The sequence below is a fragment of the Schistocerca gregaria genome, chromosome 7 (assembly GCF_023897955.1).
Source record: "Schistocerca gregaria isolate iqSchGreg1 chromosome 7, iqSchGreg1.2, whole genome shotgun sequence".
Lineage (NCBI taxonomy): Eukaryota > Metazoa > Arthropoda > Insecta > Orthoptera > Acrididae > Schistocerca > Schistocerca gregaria.
In genome coordinates, this window is record NC_064926.1 from 571,266,841 (window position 1) to 571,279,018 (window position 12,178).

The window sequence follows — 12,178 nt, forward strand, 5'->3', positions numbered from 1 at the left end:
AAACTTGTCTACATGAGCGTAGGAAACCACCTAAAACCTCACTTAGGCTGACGAGCATACCAATCCACGGTCGTCAGTTCGCCCTGCTAATTCCGTCCGTGTCTGCCACGCTAGCGCGCTGCACGCTTTGCTGTACGACCGTTTTAGCAGCTCAGTATAATCACCGGACAAGATATGGGTCACAAGGCAGCCTTGTCTCTTTGAAGCACCCAGTTATTGTAGCACAGGTACCTGCAGTGTGTGATGGCTATAATTCAGGCTGGAGGTGAGCCTTTGGTGTTATATGGGTATTTTCGTACAACAACTACGACCCACACATTCAGGCTACCAAGAACATGAACCAGGACGTTTACATGAATATTCTCTATGATCAAGTTGTAATGTTGTTGCTTTAATTTGTTCTGAAAGCGATGCTGATGTTCAAGACCATAAAAGTGGGTTAAAAGTTGTGAGCTGTCTGGGGAAGTTAACCTTGCATTACTGAGCAACTGTTTCACCAGGGATCCAGTCTAGCTTACCAAATTCCCAACCAGTCTAACATTAATTATAATCTTTTAATAGTGATACGACAACCGGTGATATATATAAGAGAATTTAAATAAAAAGAAATAAATCAGTTTATATTTGGAAATTTATTTTAACATTGATCATTGAAATTTCAGCATATTAAACTTGAGTCATAAGTAAGCTGGTGCCTTATTTAGGACTGTGAAAATGTGAGTTTGTCATCTTATGGAACACATCAAATATGGAGCCAAGATAGGGAGACTGCATACAACACTGCATTCATAAAATAACACACGAAGAACGTTGAAACATATGCAAGAGGAAATTAACCACAACCAACCGATTCAATTTTCACCCAAAGAAGCTACGATCGTAGCGCAATCCTGTCCTTCATGTAATTACCACACACTGGTATACTAAATTCATACTAACTCTCTGTGAAATCTTCCCGGAAAGAATAGCTGAGGACTGCTTTCATGATTACACCACATGCTTCACGTGGTCAACTTGGTTTACACGGAGTGTAACTCGACAATAATTTTGATAATTAAAATAAGTTAGATCGAAAAGCAATTTACAAAAGAAAAACCTCGAACTGGTTACTATCGTCTTACTATTAACCTGATGGGTCAAAGAGTTGTATAAGCACGTGGTACTGGTCTCACAAAGTGGGTTGAACATAAAGAAAAGTTGCTATGTTGAAAAATATTGTCAAGACGACACGTTATAATCTCACGCACATTCGCAATTAAGATTGATGATCTTAGTTACAGTTACTAATCAACACGTGGCTCCACTTTACTCACAAAGTAGTGACAGAGTAATTACTGGAAGATATTCCGAACTTCACACTCGAAATACACTTCGTTCCAATTTAAGGTAACATTAGATATTTTAGATCCAAACCTGAAATAAAGGTGATTAAATTTTCAGTTAGGCTGAACTTAAGAAATCCATTGTCCTACGGACTAAGCAGACACGCGCTTAGCTGGAGATCTTACCACTTCAGACGCTCGCCGCTGACAGACTGACATGGGATCCTACCGAACGTGCTTAACAGATACAAACGGAAGTGACCAGAGAGGCAGCTTCCTATACCAACATGACAAGGGAAAGACAGGACCACACTAAAAATAGAAACCTCTCTGCTTTTAGAAACCGTAGATACCTGTTCCGACGTTGGTCCTACTGTTCTCTAGCAGACAGGCTTGTCTGCTACCATCCAGCATGCAACTAGAAATACATTTGCCCATTCATCCTCTCAAACAGAAGGGAAGGGGAATGACATTATCTTATCATATACAGTATATAAAAGAAAGCGGATGTAGATTCCGTATGAGACTGTGTGACATGAATTACATATAAACTGTGTTTTAAAGTGTCGTAGTGTGACACATCGTTCTTGTTTATGTGTAAAAGTAACACGTTCCACTGCTCAGTCTCCTCCCAGATAGTCAGAAATGACAACACATTTAAGAAATTAACATGAAAGGAATCCAACAGAGACCTTTCAAAGTGTTTTGCCCTTTCCTATATATCTTGATGGTTGCTATGATGGGGACACTATTATCTTACAAGATGTCAACAGCCTAGTCACAGGGCTGCACTAAATCATTCCTAATTCGACGCTACCGCTCTTCGACTGGCTGGCTACATAACCCGATCTTAATCCTGTATAAATAGCCTGGGACTATTTTGAGCAACTGGTGAAATGTAGCAGTCAACATTGAAAAGTCTCTGTGGGGTCGTTTCATAGACGCTTGTCTCACTGGATTCTATGCATCCTATTCTATCCACCGTCCGATTTCGGTTTAATTTATTAACTCTCCCAGAAAGAGTGAGCAATCAAAGTAAGCCTTATTAAATGATATTATGTTTTTTTTTGTATTCCATAGGAAATCATGAACTGTATTTATTACATTTTTCCCTTCACTCTATCCTATGTGTGTGCGTAAATGTGACTGAATGAGTGTTTTTACGAGTGGTTTCAGGTTTCGTTTGTGGGAGACTGTGAGTTGGTTAGCGTCTGCTAGGAGCAGGTGATGTTTGCTTCTCGTTTGGAGGGTAGCACAGAATGACCAACTTAGGATCCCAGTACCTGGACAGACAGGTTTACCCATTTTAGTCTGAGGTTGGTTTGTCTGTCAGGTTGTTGTGGAAGCCTACCCCTCTGGTAGCTTCCGTTGCGCTGGTAGTTAGGCGAAGCATGGTGGAGAAAGGACACTCTGCAGCTAGTGGTTGGTGAGTAAAGTTCGTAGCTTCTAGAGAGGGTTTCCACCGTGCCGAGTTAATTTTATTTCGTGACGTCAAAATCATTCTGCTATTGCACCATTAAAATTTCTAACATTTTTTCCTGGTTTAATGTCTAATTTCTGAACAGTTAACTCGTAATCAAGTTTACCATGTGCTAGAGTTGGGCCGTTCGTAAGCGGCAGACGCGGATTCCATGTCGCATATCCACTGCACAAACCTTGCGAATCGGATAGACCTCCTTCCGAGCTAGTGCATGAGCACTATGCTGATAGGTATCTAAAAAAATGGTTCAAATGGCTCTGAGCACTATGGGACTCAACTGCTGAGGTCATAAGTCCCCTAGAACTAAGAACTACTTAAACCTAACTAACCTAAGGACAACACACACATCCATGCCCGAGGCAGGATTCGAACCTGCGACCGTAGCGGTCGCGCGGTTCCAGACTGTAGCGCCAGAACCGCTCGGCCACCAGCGGCCGGCGATAGGTAACTCTCTGAACTATTTCTGTCGTGGGTATGTAATGGAATGATTGAATTGTTGTGTTCCACTTCCCTATTCTGTGTTTTTTCTTTTTTAATTGCGCTATTTTACCATTTTTTGCGAATTATTTAGTTAAATTTTTCATTCAGGCACCAGTCAGGTGTATTCATAGGACGTGCATCAAATTCAGTAATTAAATAAATGTGCTACGTTAAAGATGAACTCTGCGTCCTTTATCTTATTCATTGCCAGTTTTCAAATTAATTTTCTATTCCCTGATTCTTTTTTAAGTTAATCTGCTTGCTTGTGATGAACAAAGATGGAAGGAAAAATCAATTTAATTAAACAATCTCATTGATATACGACATACAATGCTGTTCATCTTGTTTGTGTCTTTTAAAAAAAATGCATTCTTATAATTAAATTCTTAATTTAATTAAACTGATAATTTCCAGTTGGGTATTTTCTTAATTGTTAGGAAGGGCTTGCGCCGGTGGCGACCCTGTAATTTTTAAATTCATAACTGTCGGTTGCGAGGCGGCTTAACCAGAAATTGCGCACAAGGGTTACATCTCCAGTATTCTTGGTACGTAACGTATGTCGAGCCTTGGCTAGAATCCGCTTACAGTTCTACATTCATACTTTACAACATTACCTTTAAATTTGCAGCTTATAAGGATACTAAACATATAGGTCCTGTATATCTGGCCTTGCTCATCTTTGCTCGGCTGTAGTAGCATCGCTCTGAAGTGTGGACGTCCCAGATTGCGAGTGCGGCTATCTTTAGCTACTACCGCTTGTGACGCGCGAGCGAATCGTTCGGACCTCAGCAATCTTGCGGGCTGGCCTGCGGGAGAATGGCGGAATGCGCTGTGTGTGAAGTAGTTTGGTGTGCACAACAATATTGGTGACTTCATATAGGGGTTGGACAAAAATGTGAAAACGCCGAGAGAAGCGCATGCTTGAACATAAATGCAGACACTAGCAGAGCCTGCAGGTTGTGATATTGTACGTCAACACGAATGGCACCTGTACAATGTCCTGAATACGTTGCAAGTGTCAGCTGTGGTCAGAGCTCTGTTCTGTGTAGCTGCGAGCGCACTATGTCGGAGCTAAGGGAATTCGAACGTGGGAAAATTGTTGGTGCTCCTGTGGAGGATGTTGCCACGACCAAGGAAACTGAAGTGTTTGGTGTTTCAAGAGGCACCGTATCGAAAATTTATATCGCCTACACGGCAAGTAACAACGCAAACGAAAGTGTATGATTTGTGTAATCGTGACAGACGCTCACTGAAGAGGAATGTGAAGAAAAATACGAGAACGACAGTTGTAAAAGTTACGTGAAAACTGTAACATACGAGAGCCCTGTCAGCACTGAAATAACACGAAGGGAGTTCCATCAGCAGAGAATTCCAGGCTCAGCTGGAATTCCAAAACCTCTCACCAGAGATGCAAGTTTCCGAAACAGGAAAATGTGGTGTCGAACTCAGGAAACGTGGGCTGTGAAGGAATGGAGGGAAGTCATTTGGTCGCACGAGTCTTGTTTCACGTTGTTACCAACTTCTGGCCGAGTTTACGCCCAAAGGGTGAAACATAGCGGGGGTTCACTGATGATTTGGGCAGCAGCCATATCATGGCGTTTCATGGCCCTCGCCATGGTTGCCAAATCAATCAAAATCTATATAACTGTATCTGAATAAACTTTTGCCAAAATACTCAGAAAACGTTAAACTGTATAGTAATAAACTGCCCTGTGAAACTCTTTATTATGCATTATAGTGAGCAATGCTACAATACGTGACATCATGGTATGTCGCTTGCGGTTTCAGCATACAAGACTAACAGAACAAAGAAAATGTACATAAAATTACAAATAGAATTTTGAAAGAGTAAATAGCCAAAATGCTTCTGTGGCAGTGCCGTGTAATTTTACTAACGCAAACTGCCTGCACAAAATTTCAAACACGCAAATGCAACACTACACTTTTTGAATAAAACTGTCTGAGTATGAAATGAAATCTGAACTGATCTTTACCTAAACTTAAACCGATAACGATTCTGAAAAGCAACACCTAACTACGGATCATTGTATTATGTTCTGTGATGTACAACTTGCCCTAACTAATTTTCATGGCTTACCTAAGGAAACGGAAACTCGATACTGCTCGAAAGTGATGGACATAAAAAATGTAGCACTCCAGCAAACAAGCTAAAAGAAAGAAATCCTTGCACTGTGCAATGCGAGGACATGCAGCTATTGTAAGCAGATTAGGCATAAGTTTTAACTACTGTGTTCTGCAGAGTGCAATGCAGCGACACAAAATTAAAAATCCAAATTTTCGAGAGGAGACAGTGGAAGATATTGCATTAACTAAACGACTGGAAAAACACTGAGATTCAAAAACTGTACTGAAAATTTGACCAACCCTCTTTACAAAACCCTTCTTGTTATAAAAAGTATGATAGTGCCATAAAATGAATTGGTCGAGAGGTGTCCTCTGACTGCAAGCCATGTGAACTGATAACTTCATCTATTCCCGTCTGAACAATGAAACTAACTCGAATCAATCAAGAAAAATCCTACCAAAACTTTAGCTTTCCAAGCACATCATAAATTAAGCACAAGCAAGCAACGCAGCAACAACATTACCTGGAAACCTTCGCAGTTCTCAAATAACTCTTTACGAAATCATATTTCCACAATTCAACATGCTCAGTAACTTTATCTCTGTGCTTTGCAAGCTGTTCCCAGAGCGCTCAGTAGTGTGAACAACACCCGACCCACTCACTTACTTCTCGCAGAAAGTTTCTGGCAATGACGCAGTTACTGGCAACCAAAGATCACATTTCTTGCACTCAGAACCTACTACTGAAGACTTTGAAAAACATACAGTGTACAAATACGAAATATGACACATCGAATGAAAATATATAGCTCACATTACTTTCCTTCAATGCTAAAAGTAAGCCACAAATATTCGATGGTTTTCTTACACCTTAGAAGGTACAGTAATGTGTTGTGTTTTTTGTATTTTCATATATTTGTCCAACCCCTTGACATTTCTGTGCTAATGCAAATGTGTGTGAAATCTTATGGGACTTAACTGCTAAGGTCACCAGTCCCTAACCTCTCACACTACTTAACGTAAATTATCCTAAGGACAAACACACACGCCCATGCCCGAGGAAGGACTCGAATCTCCGCCGGGACCAGCCACACAGTCCATGACTGCAGCGCCTAAGACCGCTCGGCTAATCTCGCGCGGCTCTGTGCTAATTAAGACAATAAACAGTATTGCAGCCAACAAAGCAGACTGGCTACCGGTGAACACGATGTACGTATTCGGTCATAGAAGGGTTTTAATTGAAGGGCAGGATTAATTTCGCGGTTGAGAAAAGACTACTTAATTGTAGACCACTTCATAGAATCGAACACAATGACAAGTTCAGAGGGAACTGAGTAATATGCTTGGACGGCACTGCAGTGCGAATAGTGATTAAGCAATATAAAGAATTTTTTAGTTTGAGCCTACAGAGGAATAAATTCAACGTTTATTTATATTATATCCAAGTAAAGAACAACGTTTCCAGCATACTTCATTAGTTCGATAGTGACTAATCTAAGAAAGACTAAAAGTTTTGATACGATATGTGTCAGTAGGTGGATATTATAAATTTCAACCGTTTAAAATGTGTTCCTTGGGCGTAAGTCTGTCCTCATGTGTTGTCATAAACATTCAGTCCGATGCCTTACAATTTCGATAGCAATGAAACTTTTAAAGTATCATGCATGTCGGTTTGAATTTGAACACGCCAATCTCCAAAACTACTAAACAAATTTTCATGAGCTTTTCACACATAACTTGAGCGTGTCTCGGAGCAACTTAGAGGCTTCATTTCATCAAAATCGGATCAAGAAGAGAAAGCACCGTAATTTAAAGTTCCATCGAAAACTGTCTGTTTAAGCACGCTTGTCCAAAAAACTAATAGACTAATTTTCATGGAATTTTCACAGATAACTTGAGCGTATCTTTCTTTCATCAAAATAAGAATACGGAAAAAAGATATTGTATTTTAAAGTGTTATATAAAATTGTCTGTTCAGGTTCCTAGTTTCGATATTTACCTCAGTGCCACGATCATCATCAAAGAACAAATAGATGACACTGTTTGTTTCCTCCGCCTACAAAACTTCTGTCTATCCAATGAGAGACGTTATACTTTTCGTGGTGGGACAATGTTTTTAAAGTTTACTACGTAACAGAGACGCTAAAAAGTCTCACGCTAAAACCTGCAGCTGGTGTGGTCTTTTTAGCGTTATCGTAAGATCTATACTGTTCTTCTGGAGGGCTCTATCTTTTAACAAGGGCTGGGGGAGGGGGGGGGGGGGGTGGGTGGTCCTAATGTAACAGACACGTGAAAAACTCTCACGCTAAAACTTGCGGGTGGTAGTGGCCCTTTTTGTGTTATCGTAAGATCTATACTGTTTTTCTGGAGGGCTCTAGCTTTTAACATGGGCTGGGGGGTGGTCCTTGACGTAACAGAGACGTGAAAAAGTCTCACGATAAAACATGCGGGTGGTAGTCTCAGAGGTAGACTGGCGATGTGGGTGTCCAGTCCGTACCTTATCGTAGGGCCTTCTAGCTTAACACAGTGCTGCTCTCGGCTTCTGTTCTCGTTTCTCCCCTCGGAACTGCGTCGCTCTCACGGTGGGAAGGTACGACATGCATTTAGGCATTCTTGTGTTAGTCTGTGGTATTCCATTTGCTCACTCGTTACTCGTATTACTTTGGTTAATTTAATGTTACGATTTATTCGGAGCTATGTGACACACTACTAGATTTGCTTATTATGTCAGGGTTTTCATGGAAGGTGTTTGATTTGCCTGACACCCTACATATCACCACCCTTCGAACTTAATTTTTGCACTGAATTTAGGCAATGATTGAATCGTTGTGTAAGTCAGTCAAAAATTTTCTAATTTGTCTACATTTTGTTGCATATTGTTCAGCCACGTTATTCTGTTCTTTGCTAGTTTGTATTAATAATTTATATTTTATATTCTACCACATTATCATTAAAATGACAAGAGAAGAATATTTTTATGCTATTATTAATTTTTAATTATTTTATTTCTTTATTTAAGTCCGAAGTTTTTTTTAAGAAGTTTGTTATCGAAAGTGAGGAGTCTTTCACATCAATTTTCTTAGAAATATTGTTTTTATAAATGTAGTAATTAAGTAAAATCTATTCCTAACACATTTCCTAAATATCATGTGCAAGTAAAATGTTTTTGTTTCTAGACACTCATTTCAACATTGTTACACTAACAATTAAGAATTATTTCCAAGAATTGCTTTCACAAAGAAATATACAGACACAAGTATTGAGATATTATCCTAATAAATTGGTACAAATGTTAAAAAAAGGGAAATCATCCAAGAAGATAATTTTTTATTCTTTGCTTTTATAAGGAAAAAAATAAGTCAAATATAGTTATTCTTTTATTTTTATGAGGAGAAAATAAGTGGTATATAGTTTTAGCGTTTATTATGCCTTATTCTGTGTTCTTTCTATACTGTCCATTTCAGAACGAATGACTTATTTTTATCGATAGTCTATTTTTTACTTAAGTCCATAGTCAATGACTGTTATTTTGTAGTTTATTAGCTGTCAGGTGTGCTTAACTTATTTAGTTTTTTACACATTTCTTTCGTACAATTCCTACATCACATAATTTGATTTCACACATTCACACAATCCTATGAATGTTCAAGCATGAGGTTGGCGAATGTTTTTGCACGAAGGTGATGGACTTGAGCGAGATGGATGTGGGCAAGTATTTGATGTACAGCTTCATTCGTTGTTCCTTGTTGGCTTTGCAAATTGTGTGTCGCTGTTGTGGAGGTCCCATAATGGAATGGAGCTGTGAGTGCAGAATCTCGTGGTTTACTGGCTTTGTATGCGTGAAAGTCATCATTATGTGTCGCTGAAAGCGGTCGTTTTTCGTTTTAATACTTTGCAGACGACTAGTTTACAATAGGATAGGGATTTGGGAAGGTATGTCGTGTAGTCTTCACCCATCTTCTTTCTTGGTCTCAATATTGCGAATCTTCAACTTCTGTTCTTCCTGCTTTTTCTCTGCTTCTTACTTGCTTCTTGGTTCTTCTCTGGGCAGGGTATGGAAATATTTATTGATAACTAGTCGCTTTGAAGTTCTCCTCCTAGTAACAGTTTGATAAATTGTTTGGGCGTGTCATTTTTACGTTGTGGAAGTTCTTCTTCAGTTTCGTGCATCAGTGTGCTGTTTAATAGCAGTAGTGTGACTTTTAAGAATATTTTTTGCCAGTGGTGGCTTGCCCAAGCGGTCTTCTCGTCCGGCCGTTTTTTGCTCGCTCCGCTGAGTCGGGGGTGCCCCAGGGTTTACGAGCGGCGAAAGTCGGGTGTCTGCTTGTCTTCCATGCACCCTTCTGACGTTCGGCGTCCCGCCGTTCAGCGTCCCGTCGCTACAGGGCTCAGGCACTCTATGTTTCCGCTTGGCAGATATACAGCAGCCCATTTCAGCTACAAGGACCACCTGTTGGTCTCGCTGTCCTCGTGCCTTGCTAATTACGTCCTTTTCTTTCTTGATACTTCTCGCGTTGCAACTTGTGGGTCGTTGCATCTGATCTTTGTTGGAGTTTTTACAATGGTTCTTACAAAAAGTTTTACTTATAATCATCTAACATATATCTAGTACCTACTTGTTTTATGCCTTCTTAAAAAGCTTTACAAATTTCGGCGCCCTTTCCATGTTACAATTCTAAGATATTTGGAGTCTTAACGTCTACTCAAGAATCCTCAAATTCGTTTTTTATTTTTGTGAAGTATTGGTGTATAGCATTATAGTATTTCATGCTGTTAGACTATCTATGCTTTATCCCTTCACCTTAATCTATGGTACTATTGGTGCTATTATTGAAACTACTTTCTTTTTTCCCACCTTCCACTCTCTTCATTCTTCTTTCTCCTGACGATCTTATCTGCAACTAATATTGAAATATTGTGCTGATTATTTACCAGTAATAAAATTAATCTTCAAACTTGTACTGAAAGTGTTTAATACTGCCAGACTTAGGTAAATGTACCTCTGCTTTATCTCGTAAAATACCCTCTAATTCTCTTTTACTGTGTTCCGAAATACCTTGGATTTTTTTGCAATTTTTCGTCGATTTCTTTGTGGACTTCTAACATGAGTTGAGGCGACTCCTGCTTTTGTGCGTACCATTCTACTTCTTCATCCTCTTTATCTCGCATCATTCTTAATTGTTTGTTTATAACTGGTATTTCTTCTAATTTTAGCTTTTGCTCAAAGAGAAGTGTGACATTCCCGAATGTTACGCTACGTTTCCCCCATATCTATTATCGCTGGTCTCTCATCTAAAAAATCTACACCTATAATCAAATCTACAGTTAGTTTAGGAATAATCAAGAAGTTGGCTTCGATCTTTTGACCTGGGCACGAAAGAGTTAACCTTGTTTGCCTTGTAACTTCCACAGCATTGTTTGTAATAGGACCTCTTACTTTAATCTTACGTGTTTTCAGAACTGGCAATTCCTCATTGGCATTACACTGCATGAATAAATTTTCTGAGATCGCAGTCAGTTCACTTCCGCTATCAATTACAATATTGACTGGGATATGCTTTACCATGGCCTTCACAATTGGTTGAATTTGAAAGGGTTGGTTCTGTTCTTCTTCTTGCATCAACGAATCATCCACTGAATCATACATGAGTCTTTTTAGGAATTTCCCTTGTGAATTCGAACTTTCTGTAGGATAAGCTTCGACTGCTACTTCTCTCTCTTTTATTTTCTCTTCTCTATTACTTCCTTCATTTACGCTTTCTTCTACATCCTCTATTTTTTCCTCATCCTCATCTATCTTCTCCTTCTTCGTCGCTACTTCCACATAATCGCATCTAAATGTACTAATTATCGCTTCATAACTTCCTTATTATATATGTTGGGTTGTGTGCCCACTTGTAACTTATTTTCAACTTCTGTCGACTTTGCATTATCCTCATTGAATTCGTTTTCCCTGGTTTCCATCTCAAATAGATCTGCAATACTCATTACTTCGTCCTTTCCTTCTACATTCGTTGTGGATGCCTCTGGTAATTCATCTTCCTCGTCAGTATTTTCCCAATTAATTTCGTCCCAACACGATATTGTTATTTTCTTGTCTTCGTTTTCATCTGGTCCCTGCGGATTTGTTTCTTCCTTCTACTCTTCTCGTGATAAGATTTTTACTTCTCTGTTCAAGGTGCTCCAATTTTCCTGGCTGGATGCATCATTCTCTTTGGCATGGGCGCTTAACTGTCAATTCGAACGTTCATCGGGCTTTGGTGATCTTACCTCCACATATTCTATCTGTATTCGCTTTTCTTGTTCAGCTTGTTGATAGTGGTTTCTTTGTTGATAATTTGTCGGTCTATTGGTTCTCCAGTACCCGTTCCGGTTGTCGTTATTCCCTCTGTAATAGTTGTTGCTGTTCCTGGGTGAATTATAGTTATTGCCATATTCTCTTCTAAATCCATAACCGGTTCTTTCTTGAAATTTATTCGTACTGTGTCTTGTGGATTCCACTGCTTTTTGCTTTCGTTTTCACGTGCGCTTCGTCTTTTTCTTGCATCATCTTCCGAAAATGTGAACTCTAGTTCCCTTAGAATACCTTTAAATGCTTCGACGTCATTGCCTCCGCGATCTACTAATGATTGCTGGTATTTCAATGGTAGTTTCATCGCGCATAATTTAATCAACTCTCCGTCACTGTATGGTACAACTAAGCATTGATTTTTCTTTGCCACTAATTCGAAAAATTTCACGGGACTCTTCTCTCCGGAATTTTCAAAATATGGGTTCTGTAATAATTCATACTTTACTCTGTTCTGTGCTT